Below are 16,687 nucleotides of genomic sequence, written 5' to 3'. Positions count from 1 at the left end.
TGGAGATCAAGACATTTTTGGACACTTCTCTGCTTGTTTATGGGAACAGTTTGCCTTGACATGATGTCCGTTGACTTAGCCACAGAGAATCGGCAGTGTTTTCCAAGCCAAAGAAAAACACCAACTGTCACACATGTTTCACATGTATGCTAGTTTGCAGGAACAGCCGATAGAACACAATTTGAGCATTACCAGGACATGGTTTCACCAAGTCAGAAATTGCTACCAAAAAATGTGTCAGTGTTTTGGACACATCTATGCTAGTTTATGGGGACAATTTGGGGGAACAACATTTGATCATTACCAGGACATGGCATGCTGTTTGGTGACTTGCTCACAAAGAATCTGCATAGTTTTTCAAATTGAACGTTGCCAGCTATTGACGTTTTGGACATTTCTTGTTTCTAAGCTGGTTTTCATTATGCTAGTGTGTGGGAACAGTTTCGGGAACATCATTTGAGTATTACCAGGACATTTTTCCTTTCATCCACATGATAATGCACTGTTCCTCAGAAAACTGTCCCTAAAAGCTGAAGGCAGAATTGTCGAAAAGCTCCAAAACCAAAAACCAATCTGGATTCTGAATGTTCTGTTGTCCTCTTCGAAACTATTAATAAGCAACTTAATATTCACTGCGGTCAGCGCAGAGCTTATTTAAAGAAACTTTTCCATCAGTGGGATGACATTCACACAGAAAATTGACTTGGAATTAGCTTTTTTTTGGATGTGGGTGTGCAGGGGGGGTACTAAAATCACAGCGTTTCCTAATCATCTCATTTGACTTGGCTATGAAAACATTTGGAACAATAGAAGAGCCAAATTAAAGCTCACTCAAACATGTTTATGCTCAATTCAATCAGTTCCTTCTTTTTGCACCCGCAGCATATTTATTATTTGTCGGTCTTGGTTGCAAATCAGAAAATAGCCCCGGAAAATGCTTCTTTTTTTTTTTTTTTTTTTTACTCTTCTAGCTGCAAAATATGTCCATATGTTTGCAAAAGGTCTTTCTTTCCTTTTGATTCTTTGCAATAAATCCCTGTTTTGCGTGTGTGTGTGTGTGTGTGAAAGTGATGAATGCAGTAAAAGTGGCCACTTTGCACAGGTAACTACACACGCTGATGAAGCTATTTATCTCCATGCTTTTCTCTCGCTTCCTCTTGTTTATGCAGTTCTCTTTCCTGAGACGTCCCTGACAACATGAGGCCCGCGGCAGGTAAGACTGCACTTCTTTTTTTTTTTTCAATTTCACGCCACGTGTCAGCTCTGTTTTTTAAAAGCGATGTCATGAAATGTGGCTGCCGCAGACCTCGCCTACAAGATTTTCATCCAACAGTGCGGCTTTTTAAGATTTCTTTCATGGTCGAGGTGCTTCCGACCAGTCAGGACAAAGTTTCTGAAGTAAATGTCAGAATATTTAGTAGCTTCATCTTCCAAACTTTGATATCCAAATCATACCACCTGATGTCTACCAGAACATGAGATTCAGCCAGATAGGCGAAAAATATGAAGAAAAACACTTTTGTGTTAGTTTATATGATAATTACAAAGACTTGACGTTGTGTTCATTGATTGGGTCCCAGAATCGGTGTCTTATCCTTCCATCCATCCAGCCTATGCCAACTGTCTTCGGGCGAGAGGCCGGGGTACACCCTGGACCGGTCGCCAGCCAATCACAGGGCACATATAGACAAACAACCATTCACACTCACATTCATACCTATGGACAATTTGGATTCACCAATTAACCTAGCATGTTTTTCAAATGTGGGAAGAAACCGGAGTACCCGGAAAAAACGCATGCACGAGGAGAACATTCAAACTCCTCACAAAGGTGCCCAAGCAGATAATCGAACCCAGGTCTCCTGACTGTGTGGCCAACATGCCTCATTGCTATACATTTTCAAAAACAACTGCAAACGTCAAATAGTGTGCCAAAATGTTTGTGGGAACAGGTCCAAAAAACTTAAAAAGAGTGGACCACTCTTGGTGGTCACACATGTTTGACTGGCGTTTTTGCAGTAGTTCCTTAAAAACAGCAGATTGCTTACGTCATACAGAGGATCTTACACTCCTGTCAAAGATCAGAGACTAGCTTTTCTGCAGCAGGTCCTTGAAAACAGTCGCTTGTTGCTCCTTTATATGGAGGATCTTTCTCTATGACACTTTTGTGGTGGGTCCTTAAAATACAGTAGCATTTTGTGCTTCTTTTATGGCAAAGTAAATGACACAGCACTGCAATACACTATCTGACTCAGCTCTGTTTTTTTTTAAAGCTTGAGCTGATCATACTCCATAAAAAAAAAACAAAAAAAAAAAACAGTGAAAATGTCAGATGATATCACATCAAGTCTGGGCTACAACTCAACTTGCAGAAGGTGAAGAAGAGAGCGGTGGGTAGCTTATATCTGGCAACCTTAAAGCTTATTTATTTATTTTATTTTTAAGTGACTGACTGGCACTGATGGGACCAGACTGGGACTGCTCGGGCCTGGCGAGTCTGATTGATAGTGTGTGATGAGACTGTCAGTGAGCACGCAGAGATAGGCCAGATGAAGAGGGAGGGAAGTGAGCCGAGAGGACAGATATAACAGGAGGAAATACATCTGAGAGCATGTGAGGGATGAAGTGGACGTGTGAGGGATGCGTCGAGCTGCTTTTTTAGATTTAGTTCACTACAAAATTCTCTGTTTGCATTCAGAATGTGTTTGTCTCTGTACAAAATCGTGGAATTTAGATTAATCGGTTCCAGGGTCAAACTGTTGCATTCATGAACAGCCATCATGGACACGGCAGTAGAGTTGAGTACTGTTTTACTCATCTTTTAGGATCTTTGGTTAACATTCTTTTCATCTTTGACACATGTAACCATATTGTTTGTATTTTGATGCAACTTTATGAGGTAAATCAAAGGTATGACGGATCCTTGCATTGACACATACAAAATACAAAATCTTCCCAACATACACAGTGGCCGCATATACAGTGAGCATCTGTTTGGGACACAATATTAGATCTAGGAATAAAAAAAAACGCCACTTTCTGGGAATTTGTGATTTCGGATTCAATAACACCATGTTGTTTTTCTTCGCTTTTGTCCTTGCCCAGGGAGAGAAACTGACTCATCAGAAGTTATTATTAGTGTGCTTGCACACGTGTGAGACAGACATAGAGGGAGGTATGGGTGTTTTTCCAACTTTGGTCCAGGAATCCTGACTCTTTGCTGCTATGCTACTAAAGGCTAAAGCAGCCAGGTGAAATGAGCAATTCCCATTCAGGGACAGCAAGTAATGTCTGCTCACTCAATGCAGATCAATGCTCCCTCTCTCTGAGTGCACTGCTGCAAAGTGCATGTGTGTGCAGACAAGGTGTCTTGTGTGCACATTTAATAATACTGTATTTGCCGTGGCTGTTGCCAGTGAGTGTTCGCTGAAGCAAAATAGGAGTTGGAGGTTTGGGGGGGGTTCTTTTGCATGGACTCAAAATAAATGTGGTGTCATTTCCTTGCTCCCACAGGATATGAAAATATTCAGCCAATGAACCAAAAGAGGATAATATTGTACATATAAAAAAAAAAGCAGTCTTGCAAGGGATGCACACTTTAAACTAGTTTCTTATTGGATGTTAATTAAGAGCACACTGTTGTATTACTAATGTGCATAAAATCATTATAAACTATAATGTATTGTCCAACACTCATACAAATGGCTTTATATCCCGTGGTGCTAAAGGACATGCATTCACACTATTATGCATCAAACACATTTAATAGTTATTATATTATCATATTTTTGATTATCATTTACATTTTTATAATAACCTGCTTTTAAGGCAATAGCAGAGATGCACAGTGGTAATGGAAGCTATGCTGCTGGATGTTCTGGATTTCTAAATGTCCTCCACCTCTTGAATCAGGTGCCGTCTTTCCTTCCAACTGAAGTTAGAAGGGCTCACCCACAAGACTCCTGTGACACAGCTTTGTCTCCGACTCCCGGGCAGCTTCCTCCACTCTCCACTTCCTGTCAGTCCTCACTTGAATTCCAGCTTTCGCCATTTTTGGATCGCTGGAGTCCTTGTACTACTTTTCTCGCTCTCGCCATATTCTAAGTCGTAGCTTGTGATGCTGCTCAGGTAGTTTAATCCATCTCTGAAGGTGCTTGCAGACCTTCCTTTCTTTGGTCTTGACTGTAGATATTGGGAAGGATCCTGGGAAGAATGCCATGTTGATAGACCCAGGCTTTGAACATTCCAAGGAGGCCAAGATGTCAACCATCCGTCCAACTCAGTGCGGCTTAACTGGTTGGAATTTGTCTCTCTGAGAGCAATTGAAATCTTTGCCCACGGTTTTGACTTGCTTTTCTGTGATGGTTGGAATGAATGTGCCTGCAATGTGAAACCGGTACTTGCCCTCCATCCTTCCTCTCCTCAGCACCATACAGTAAATCATTACTTCGCAGGCTTGAAACGCATCTGGGCCCACTCCACCAACTTTTCGAGTCCCTTCAGTATCTGCCGGCAACCTGGGACTGATTATGTCGTGACAGTAGTGTCAACTACGAATGCTCCGGTGGGTGATTGTCATTGTCCGAATTTTGTCGGAGGCCCTCTGCTCTCTGGCTTGGTGAGCATGTTCCTGCCTAATGAGAACAGCATCAGAGAGAGAGCGCACCCTGTGATGATGCCCATCTCCACCTTGTGCCAACTGGATGTAGTTGTTCACGAGGGATCCTCATTCTGAAATCGTTGTAATAATCAGTAATGAGATCTCTACACCTGCTGGGGACATGTTTCAACAGCGTGAGCTAGACTAGCCTGTGAGGAATGGAACCAAATTTATTTGCCAGGTCAAGCTAGAAAAGTGACAGGTTGCCTTTGTTCTCTCTGGCCTCCTGCCTCCAGCAAATGTTTGGGATAGTTCTTGTATACTTTGTACGAAGTGTCACGTAATCCTGGAGCAGAGAGAGCCCTTACTTTACGGACAACCTCTCTGACTTCCTTCAGAGGGTTGGTGATGAAGGCGGCTGTTTTTCATGCCCTCTGGCGTGACCACACCCGATGCCAATCTTTTCGGCAGAGAACTTTGAAGTTATTCCATAGGGTACATGTCAACTGTGCCAGATCAGTGTGTTCCTGTTCTCCTACTACCTTATGCTGGGACTTTAGAGCTTCCCTTTACTTCCCAAGTTTGTGGATCTTCACAGCTCTTAGTTTTTCTTCTCCTTGCCAAAACTGTTCAGCTTCCAAAGTGACAATGATTGTAGTTATGACCTCTCTGTTGGTCAATACACCAGGCATGGCCCTTCCTGCATCTCACCAGGTGGAAGGCCTGTGCACACTGATAAATATGTATAGCAAACGAAGGCCAAAAACACGCTTAACGTGCTTGTAGAAAGTGAAGTGCATATTGTCAGTCACACATCAAGCCATTAATGAACAACTATTCCCGTTGTGAAATGTCAAAAGCCTATTTTCACAGAGTACAAACATCACTGGCAGGCAGGCAGGCAGGCAAGGCAAGGCACGGCCGTAAACAACTGTAAAAGACAGGCGGCAACAACAACAGCGTGCTTTCTCCGTTTCACACATTACATTTGAGAGTAAAGTGGCCCAAAAAGGAATGTCTGTCTCCATGTCAAGCTGAAGAAAAATAGGAAACACTTGCAAAGAGTGGATTCCATTTTGGTGAGACACATAATAACAGCTGTTCAACACGAGTGAAGCGCAAGGTGAAGGAAGCACAAATACACCAGAGACAGGTTGGGCCCTTCTGCAACCACGAGATGTTTTTCAACATGGTTGAGAAATGAGTACTCAGAAGCTACTCAGTATATCAGTTAGGGTTAAATAACTTATTGCGAACTGAAGCATAATCACCCATGCAGTAATTTGGGATTGCTTAGTTAAAGGAGACCTATTATATTATGCTACAAATGCAGTTCAAATGTTGTATTCTCGTGTTAAACAATGCCAAAGTTTCAGATAATGAGATTTGCGCATTTGGAAATGAGTCCTGAAAGAAGTTTGGGATGGCACAAAAGGCTCGTTTTTAAAGGGCGTTGCAAAACTGTTCCTTTGTGATGTCACAGAGGAACAGGCTTCTTTATGGGACTGGCTATAGGCGTGATACTCTCTCTGCCTTTACCCCAAGCTCTGCTTCGAGGCAAGCTCAGGAAGACGTTATTCGAGCAAGATAAAAATATTTTCAAAATTCATCAAGTCATCAATAATAATTAAATACGAGAAGCTCTAATTGTGCACTGATTTTTTTTATACTATATAATATACTATATCATACTGTATAATGCAACTCTGATGGAATTTAAAGCAATGTGTGTTCATCCTGAGTTTGGCAAGGCACTTCCTTGTTGTGTAGTCTTTTCTCTGTGTGCAGGATGACACAAAATCCATGCAGTAAAGCCGATTCGGATAAATGCTATGGCTAAAATTGTGATCTGCTTACACACAAATACAAGAGGGTAGATTTTTATGTCAACTGTTATTTCTTGACTTGGATTCACAATTTAAAATTCAACCTTCTTGAACCTGGAATGACCCATGAGTGGTTGACTTGGCCCACATGGTCCCAAAACGGCCCATAAATCAAAACCTTACTCAGCTGAAATAAACACACTCTTTATTCCTTTTTTTGAGTGCTGTCCATTGCAGTCTTCTTTTGCAATAATGCGGACCTGCCGTGAAATTAAATATTTGAACTCTGGGCATTCAAAGAATCCATGTATCAGCAGGTCCTCATTGACAAAGGGGTCAATAGCTATTATAATAAAAGCAGTAATCAATAACTCTGATGTCTGATGTATGAGCTCTTTGAGAAAACACACCTGGATAAACACATGAGAACACTGTCATTTATTGGGGTAAGGCTTCAATTAACACATGTTTTAAGCCTGTTAATTGTGAAAACTTAATTGCACAATAATAAATGTACTCATTAGACAACAGTGGGCATATCTAAGAGCCTTGTGGCACTTCTGTGATGTACTTGAATAACAAGGTGTCTCCAAACTTTTGTCCGGTACAGTATGTAAATTATCTATTGTCAGTGTAATGGAAAAGCAATTTTGTCTCCTGCTTTTGCAAAAAATAAAAAAGTCTACCTGTTTGATTTAATTAGGAACAGGAATGCTTCCAGTGGGATTTACATTGCATTGCTAATACCTTGGCCTGACTCCCTAATAGACAACAGGAAAAGTGAGCTTAATAAAATGAGGAGACGCTGTGAAATGTAATTCCGAGGGGGGCCTATAACTACCACCGAATCAGCTGTCTTGGATGTGCGCTTTTTCATTCGGATGTTCTCATTTGTATCCGCACCTGTGTCATTCACAGCCTTACGTCTTAACCTAATTTCACGGTCTGCGGGTTTGGATGGATGACTCTGCCGCTGCCTTGTACACTGAGGGGGAAAGGAAGAAAAAGAGTGTGCAGGTGTGCATCTGGGCGAGTGTGCACACAGATGCTAGCTCGAAAGACAGAAAAGTAAGAGGAGAGAGAGAGAGAGAGAGAGAGAGATGTGACGCTACAATAGCACAGCGGATTGTGGTCCCTGCCGGATATTAACCTTTTAACCTTGCTCTTTTCTGTTAACAAAATACATTGAGCTCCGCCGAGTAGCTGCTAGTGAATCACTTTTTTTTTTCCCCCCATTCATGAATGAGCGATCAGAGGTGAACCCATTTTGTGAGGAATTAAAGATAATTCAGGATTTTTTGGTGTTATTATAATACGCCATCTGAAAAGGCTGCATTAACCACTTTTAACACCGAGTGGACCTTTAAAATCTCATTAAAAGCTACTGTTGGATGACTTGCATATCCAAGCTCTGCCTATTTATGAACTTTTAGATGTGTAGCGCTATGTAATGAAAGAAAAAAATAAGCTGTTGCCAACTATATTGTAATGATTTGGTGGCCAACTTCTTTTGAAGGAAACAATACTCATAATAACAAATAAGACAATGCCAAGTAAAAACATAATTGTGCAATTATATGAAATATGTATTTAGTTGCCAAGTCCCCAACACCAAAGTGAATCGAGGAGTACTCCATTCCAGCATAACTCCCTCATGCCCATTGGTGTACATTGCGGTTGTCTATCACCATGCATGCACTCGTTTGAGTGTGAATTAAAGACCGAACTGCAGTAGTAGCACTTCACTATGCTGCTTATGCTTTATATATTGTGTCTAAATGGCTTAATTTGTATGAAGTATTTAGTACTCATGACCAGAGGTGAGGGTTTTAGACCTGAAACTGAATTTTTTTTAAAAGCTTTCCAGAGTGAGAGAAATATGAAAACTGTAGCTTGTCATTTTCATGAAGACAGCCACCAGGGAAACGAGGACGTCACTAACGCCACCGCTACCCCTCGCACTCACATGACCAGAAGTGAGCTTTGACAACAAGCCAACATATTAGAATACTTCAACGGACATGACTCGCCCCACTCGACATTTATCGGATATTTTCTTGTCTTATGCCCCACTGACTCCAAGTAATTCCTCTTCTCATAAGTCTCAATGAACCTCAGCAAGCAGAAGATGACAGACTTATGAGTCGCTGCTCCTTCACATTGTGAGGTGCCATTTGATGTGGCACCTCCTGGACACCTCCCTGGAAAAGTGTTTCCCAGCCAGTAGGATGCCCTGTGTCACACCTAGGACACTCTGGAAGTATTATGTCTCACAGTTGGTCTGGGAACGTCTCTGTGTCCTCCCAGTGGAACTGGAAGAAGTGGCCGGGGACCAAAAAGTCTGGACTTCCCTACTGAGACTGCTGCCCCTGTGACCCGGACCCAGATAAGCGGAAGAAAATAGATGGATGAGTATTAAGAACTGTGCCGGATATTAAAGCCGATTATGCATATGCTAATATTCCCTTCTTAAAATGCAGAGTAGTACAATAGTACAACTGTGTATGCAAATATGGAATTAGTTCTTGTAATGTATTATATGCTATATAAAAATGTCTAGTCTTTTGATGCTGTCAAATACTATGTCAAGCTTCATGGGCTGTGAAAGCCACATCGGCTTGTGGAAATGCCACAGAATCCCTCATTGGCACAGTAACCTTGGCAATGTCTACTCACAGAGACACCTGACACGCCTGTTTCATTTTGGACCCTACATGTAGATATTGCAAACTCTTAATTTTTCTAGTTAGTTTTCATATGCGTAATAGCCCATTTGGACACCCGTAAAGAGACACGCAGGCTGTGTTAATGTCAACACTCAGTCTTTAGTCTTAACAAGCACAGCTCTCCTTGGTACAATTGCACAAGCGCACTCAAGTCACTCAACAAGCTAAAAAATAAATAAAAAAAAACTTGCGCTGTGATATTAATTACTGTTTTGTAAACAATGCACTTTGTGGAGATCATTGCACGTGCTCAGCATCCGCCGCCCTGCTAATTCAAGCCAGTGATTAAGCGAGTGAGGCTAGGACAGCTGTTCAAGATGAGTTCATTGGCATGTTTAATGAATTGCTCTCCAGATAATTATTCAATCATGACTTTGATTCATTCTCCACGTGTCGGATCGTGTGTCTGGTGGCGATGATGAGCAGGAGCGGAATCAGTGGACAGCATCTTTTAGTTTTTTTAGATTTAGCAGGACGTAATGTAGTATTACAATGGTAACACTCGGGTTTTTTTTGTTTAAATGCATTTTTTTACGTTGAATGTCACGAATTCATATGAGTTTATATCTGGTGTAAAGCTTTATTTCTGTCTTTTCGGTTTTTATGACCAAAATGTTAAATATTAAACCCTTACAGACACTTTTTGTTAAAATATAGTTTATAGATTAAAAAAAAACAATTGTTCTTGAAAATTTTAATGTTAATGTTAATTTGTTTTGTGCTGGCACACTGTTTTCATTCAATAATGAAATATATTTGAAAGATTTCAGTTGACAAATATCCGCAATTTGGTTTCTGGCACGTCTCTTATGGGCAAAGTTGAGTTCCCGTGGCCAAAACCAGTTGAGAACTGATTTAGAGCATCTGTGACTAGCATTGGGTCCTTAAAAACGACAGAGCGCTCCTGTCATATACGTATAGGACATTTGACTAGTGTTTTTTTGCAACAACCTGCCACCATTTTTCCTTTGCTTTTGTCGCTTGCATGTTGCAAGCTTTTTCCAGACATAGTAGCAACCATGTAACAGAAGCAAAGCCTAGGCAAAAATCATTTGTGAGAGATCTTGTCAAACAGATTAATCCCTCCACCCTGAGCCTCGGGGTTCTGGACCGATTTTTCCCTTTTTTTTCTGTCATGCTGCTTTGCCAGGCTCTCTCTTGATAATACCCCAAAGATAAAATTAATTGTGCAGGGAGATGTGGGATGGGGAGTATCCAAAAGGACCTTGAGCAACACATGAAGTGCTCTCTGTATATCTCTCTTCCCGCTACTCTGCATGTGAAAACAGAGAAACCATTAAAACGTCACAAGCGTGGCACATTGCACCAGCCGTTCTCAACGTTCGATGATTGTGGTAGATTTTGCCCTGTAGAATTTTCTTTTTTTAATTCCTGGCAAAACATTTGAGAAGACTGCAGTGGAAAAGCCCCTGGTCATGCAATGTGGAATTATACAATGTGTATATACATATATTTTTAGATAATATCCATTCAATGTTGAAATATCAATTCAATGTTGCACAAAACTCAGTTTGACCAAGCGACAGGTTATTGCAAAATCGAAGCAAATAGAGGTAGACGACATTGTTTTGTATGCTAGCAGTTCCAATGCAATTCCCGCATTTTGTATTTTTGGTTTTGTAGATTTTTGTTTCCCACAATCCCAACATGACAAAGCGTTTGCCATTTTACAACACAGTCTGGCGTTTGCAACTACAACCGATTTTCCTCAATATTGGCCTTCAAAATGGTAATACAGAAATCCCTACTTTATTACAGTTAATTGGTTACAGACCCGATGACAGTAAGTGAATTTCCAATTTCTCAAGGTGTCCTCAGACTTTTGACTTGTACTTTATGTTTAGTCTATATCTTAGCCTTATAAACATAACCTTAAATGTTCATTTATCCATTTCATTCATGATTTATAGACATTTGGAATTGTTTTCTGTAAAACTATATTGTAAAACTACAAATGTGTTGGGCATTTTGGGCTTTTTGAAAAAGGTAAATTGGATTTAATGGATTATTTCTTATGGGAAAAATTCATTCATCTAGCATTCATTTTGGTTAGAGTTTGACCTTCCTGAAATAAATGAATGGCACTAACCGAGGTTGCACTGCTACAGTATTTGATACCAAGGTGGACACTTGATAGCTAACATGAAAAATAATCAGTTGGAAAAAATAACAACGGGCATAACTAGGAGCCCTGTGGTGCTCCACTGTTGAATATCATTCAATAGCATGACAAATGTCGCCGAACTTTTGACTGTGTGGTGAAATTATGAATTATGTGCCAAAATTATCCCAAACAAATATTGCCTCATATTCTCTCTGTAGTTGAGAAGAGAACCTCAAGTCCCCTTTATGTGACAATGCCAGGCATTGCTAGCGACAGAAAAGACAGCAGCGGGAAGCAAGAGCTGGAGACAAGGTAGAAGCTAATGACAACCCCCTGGGGGACAATTAGGAGTTAAGCCTGAGGGGCTTTGCTCAAAGGAGGCGACAGCTTCTTTAAGAGCTAATCACAATGCTTTGAAGCTAAAGCAGTGACGGAATAATCACAAAGACGCCATGGGCCATGTCAAACATCGCCTAAAAGTAGCTGACTGTAGAAAGCGTCGATGAACAAGCAGCATCTTTTGCTCCTCAGCATTTCCAACCCTATGTTGACACTTGGGTGCATCACTCACTGTGAAATACCTGCCAGTGATCAAGGCGGAGAGATAATGGCCGCCCTCGTGACGGACATTTCCAATTAGAAGGGCTAAATAAATAGTGACTCATCTCCTTCTGTGATTTATCAGTCTGTTGTGAAGCGCCCAAAACAAGGCTATTCGACTAAATTGTCCTGGGGGGCCACATTTTCACAAAGCTAATGACCAAAGAAAACCAGACTACTGCAAAAATAACTCATCACAAATCTTGAATGTGACAGGAGTGCTGTGCCGTTTTTACGGACCAACTGCAAACACGCAAGTCACAGAGATTTTATTTCATTGGTCCCAAACCTTTTTTGAGTGCAGGGACTGCTTGGAGAGGCACTTCATTGACGCCTAACTTTGTCTTGCACTTACACATTACAGCTAAGCTCAAAGACCAACTACGTACACCTTCAAAATAAAAGCACTGCGTGTTTCATCTTGTGACTGCAGTGAACAAAATAAGGGTCTCAGAAAAGGAGCTTACAATGAAACATCAAATGAAAAGGATAAAATGAATCACTATTGGTGCAAGCCTTGTGTTTGTTTTCCAGAGATATTATCATCACATTGTTGTTTGATGTGTGGGGGACAGGCAGTGCGAATAAATGCAAACGCTAACACACTCATAACATCATGGAGACTCACTTGTGTCCATTCATACACAGCATCAGCATTTGGGAACAACGATTAGGTGAAAGAAAGGGTGCTGTACCCTTCCTCTTTGAGCGAGAGGAAGGATACACCCTGGACTGGTCGCCAGCCAATCACAGGGCACATATAGACAAACAACCATTCACACTCACATTCATACCTATGGACAATTTGGAGTCGCCAATTAACCTAGCATGTTTTTGGAATGTGGGAGAAAACCGGAGTCGGACTTTGTATGTGGGGATAACATGCAAACTCCACACCGAGATATCTGAGGGTGGAATCAAACTCTGGTCTCCTCGTTGTGTGGCCTGTGCGCTAACCACTCGTCCGCCGTGCAGCAGAACTTAAGTTTAATTTCATTCATTCATTCATTTTCTACCGCTTTTTCCTCACGAGGGTCGCGGGGGGTGCTGGAGCCTATCCCAGCTGTCTCTGGACGAGAGGAAGGGTACACCCTGGAGTGGTCGCCAGCCAATCACAGGGCACATATAGACAAACAACCATTCACACTCACATTCATACCTATGGACAATTTGGAGTCGCCAATTAACCTAGCATGTTTTTGGAATGTGGGAGAAAACCGGAGTCTTACTTTGTATATGGGGAGAACATGCAAACTCCACACCGAGATGGCTGAGGGTGGAATCGAACTCTGGTCTCCTAGCTGTGTGGCCTGTGCGCTAACCACTCGACCGCCGTGCAGCAAAACTTAAGTTTAATTAAAAAAAAAAAAAACCAAAAACAAAAGAAGTGGCCTCTGGGCTGAAGCTCGTCCATGTGCTAATGATCGGTGCTCCAGCCTGTGCGCTTAAAAAGCCACCAAATTCTCTCCTCCTGTGTCACAAAACACCCGAAGCTGCAATCATCCAGACACAGCTGGCTAGCTGCACCGCTGTAGATTGCCTTTTTTCAATTAACTCCAGCCAACATTATCACAACGCAGAATCGTGGTTGTGAATAACTTCTATAAGCTGGGGGTGCGAGTAAAAAAAAAAAAAAAAAAAAAAAAAAAAAGCCCCCCTCCATATTTTGTAAATAAAGTGACATGACTCATTAATGTGATGAATGACTGTGCAATTCCCTCCCATCAAAGCCCTCCCTCTTGCAAGGGCCATTCTGGGGGGAAAAAAACTGTTAAAACGTGCGGCTCAAAGTGCTGAAGCAAGCAAAGCCGCCAGCCAAACTCTTTCTTTTCAATTGTTGACAGTCCCAAGGACCCATTTTGTGTTAACAGCAAATCATTAACGTCACACACCACTCCTTCCGACCACAGTCACTAGCGCCGCCATATACTGATGATGTCAATGGGGGGGGGGGGGGGGGGGCAAAGAGAATAGTCAAAAATCCTCAATATGACAGGAGTGCTTTGCTGTTTTTCACGACCAACTATAAACCTGCTCATGTTTATGACAGAACAGGAATAATTTCACCATATAAACAGAACATTGCCGCAAGACTCTTAGTTATGACCATGGTTATTTTTTTACTTATTGGTGAACACTGCTGGGATTTATTTGTTATTTTTTGTCGGTTGAAAAAAACTGCGTCCACACTGTCAAATTAGTAAACTGACATCCCGACATGAAATGGATGGATAGATGGGTTTCTGTGCATTTGAAAACAACAATCACAAAAAAGAACAACTTCAACTTTACCATTAAACAGTTCTACAATAATGACAGACAACTTTTGTGCAATGACAAAACACTCCAAGAACACCGATAAACAATTTCTGGAACAATGAAAAATTACATCTATAACTTGGAACATGTTGTTATACCATATGACTACGAAATAACCCAAATAATAAAAAGAAAAATAAAACCCTCTGACTTTGTATTTAGAAGAAGTAGCCATTGATTTCCAGTGCAATTCTGTAAACACAGAACAAGCCAGCTGAAGTTTTTTACCTTGGGCGGCATAAATGGACTCCTTGCATCCATAGTAAATAAACATGTCACTTATTTTATTTTGTAAGGTCATTTTGTACAAGGCAGCAGTTAGTTTGCCAGCATGTAAAACAAGCTCAAGGCTTATAGATTTCCTTGACAGCTTGATGGTGTTCTCACAATGACTTCATTTGGATTTAAATCAAGTTCTTGAGGACCAAAAATATCCTCCTTGGCAAAGTGGGACACACCGTATTACTTACTTTTGACAATTTACTCCCGAGAGCACCCTAACTCCCTCCACCCCTTAGCCCTTGTCTTGATTACGGGAGTTCCTCATTGATCAATCACTGTCAGAGAAGGCTGCTCTGTAATTGTTCTAATCATGACTGATAATCCTCCTTTTCTCTCTGTCGCAGGTCTCAGGAGAGAGAATGTTCCCTGACTTTCACACCTTCAACCTCAAGGTAGGCTTTTTCTAAAGCTCGCTATATCTGGAGGTGGGGGTTATCTTTTACGGCCAAATGGTCTTTAAATAGGGGAGGGGGGGCTGCAACGTGCCATGAAACTACATTGAGATAAGAGAAGGTTGCCGACATGTTTGAATCATTTCACTAGCCTCGAATAGAATGCAATGCCTATAAATATTATTTATGGCTCAGTCTCTCGAAAGGCGTACCAAAAGCGTGGCATAGCATGACTTAGCAAACACAACTGAAAGTTATTTTCGAACCAATTTGCATATGAAAATAATAAATCACTGTAACTCATTGGCAACCGAGGATGTATTTCTACATTTTTTTTCCCCAAACCGAACCCCAGATTCCAAAATAAGTATTTATACATCTTTTAGAGGTGATGACACAACTACACAATAGAAGAGATCATGTTTTAGTTTTAAGCTATAAATAATGGCTATAACTTGGCAGCCTGGCGATTGTGTACTTTCAGTTCAAATCTTTGATTTCTGAATAAAGTGGCAGAAATTAAAAATGTATTTTAAAAAAATCTGATTCATTGATTAATCAAAAACAACCAATTAATTGTTTTTAAAAAATAATCGTTAGTTGCAGCCATACTGGACATTACACCATATTTCTGTATTTGTCTCTATTGTTATTGTCTGAATTTTGATGACAAACCGAAGCAATATCTCGCAAATACTGAGGTGTATGTTGTGTATCAAGGCAGACGTCAGCTCATTTCATAGTCTTTGGCAACTCGATTTTAGTTACATTGAGTGCAGACTATGCCGGTTTCATCAAAGTATACGTTTTAAGTGTTGTTTTTATTTGGTTATAGTTGCAAATCACAGTACTCTTGTTTCATGTACCTCGAAGACTGACCCTGATATACACACAGTGCAAGGTTTGATCAAGCTCGAGAGGATCTTTGACTAGCGTTTTTCCAGTAGACTGTTAAAAATAGCAGGGTGCTTGTGTCACATCAAGAATCTTTCACTGGCGCTTTTATATTAGAACCTGATATCATTGCAAGATCTTTGAGTCAAAGACAGCACATTGGATGGTTGACTGGCGTTTTTGCAGCAGGTCCATAAAAACAGTAGAACCTTACTGTCATTTGGACGATCTTGGACTACCATCTTTTTTGCAGTAGGTTGTGATAGTGCATTGACCTGAATATGAGAGGACTCCTCTTTTCCAGGAACCATTTTTTTGGAAACATATTTTTTTATTGCAAAATCATAGGCGGAAACGGACAGAACACGAGTCCCTCTCTATCTTTCTTGTTTTGGCAGAAGTCACCCAGTTGGCACCATCTATTGGTTCGCGTGTATGCATGTATGACGAATGTAAGAGCAACTGTCTTTTTCGAGGGAAAAAAATACCTTCTTATAATTGGGCCGATAAGGTTGAGCTGTCTACAGCCGGGGTGCTTGAACCTACAGAACATTCTACAATTCAAAAAAAAAAGGACAACTCTTATAGGATTTTGTCAAAGCCCAAAAACATTTAACAAACAAGTGCTCATAGTAATGATAATAATTTGTTATATTGTTACAGAAAATGGCAGCATGCTAAAGGTTCCACAGCCCCTGACATAGGGTGTGATGGACCGTGCTGCTCCTTTCAATTGTCACTTGTTAGCTCATGTAGATTTTCATGAATACAATAGCTGACATGACGCCATCTGTCACGTCTGGCCACAAAGACATGTGCACAATTGCAAACGCCTGATATGCAAATCCGGCACCGCTGTACTTCATGCAAATGTCGATTTCCGAATGTCATTTATATGACAGCTGTAGCGCCTGCCTGCTTCC

The 16,687-nt window shown here is 41.0% G+C and overlaps 1 protein-coding gene across 38 annotated transcripts in view; it reads left to right on the top strand.

Moving 5' to 3' along the window:
- The window catches only part of LOC131124820 (receptor-type tyrosine-protein phosphatase delta-like), a 330,087-nt gene that overhangs the window by 170,637 nt on the left and 142,763 nt on the right, over positions 1-16,687 (top strand). For all 38 annotated transcript variants that reach the window (XM_058065610.1, XM_058065648.1, XM_058065645.1 and 35 more), the window contains 2 exons: positions 1,170-1,213; positions 14,823-14,870. The gene's annotated coding sequence lies outside the window, so the exon portion shown is untranslated. The remainder of the gene's footprint in view (positions 1-1,169; positions 1,214-14,822; positions 14,871-16,687) is intronic.

The sequence above is a fragment of the Doryrhamphus excisus genome, chromosome 3, assembly GCF_030265055.1.
Source record: "Doryrhamphus excisus isolate RoL2022-K1 chromosome 3, RoL_Dexc_1.0, whole genome shotgun sequence".
NCBI lineage: Eukaryota > Metazoa > Chordata > Actinopteri > Syngnathiformes > Syngnathidae > Doryrhamphus > Doryrhamphus excisus.
Note: the sequence above shows the minus strand (reverse complement) of the source record. Positions and strands in the feature narration are given on the sequence as shown.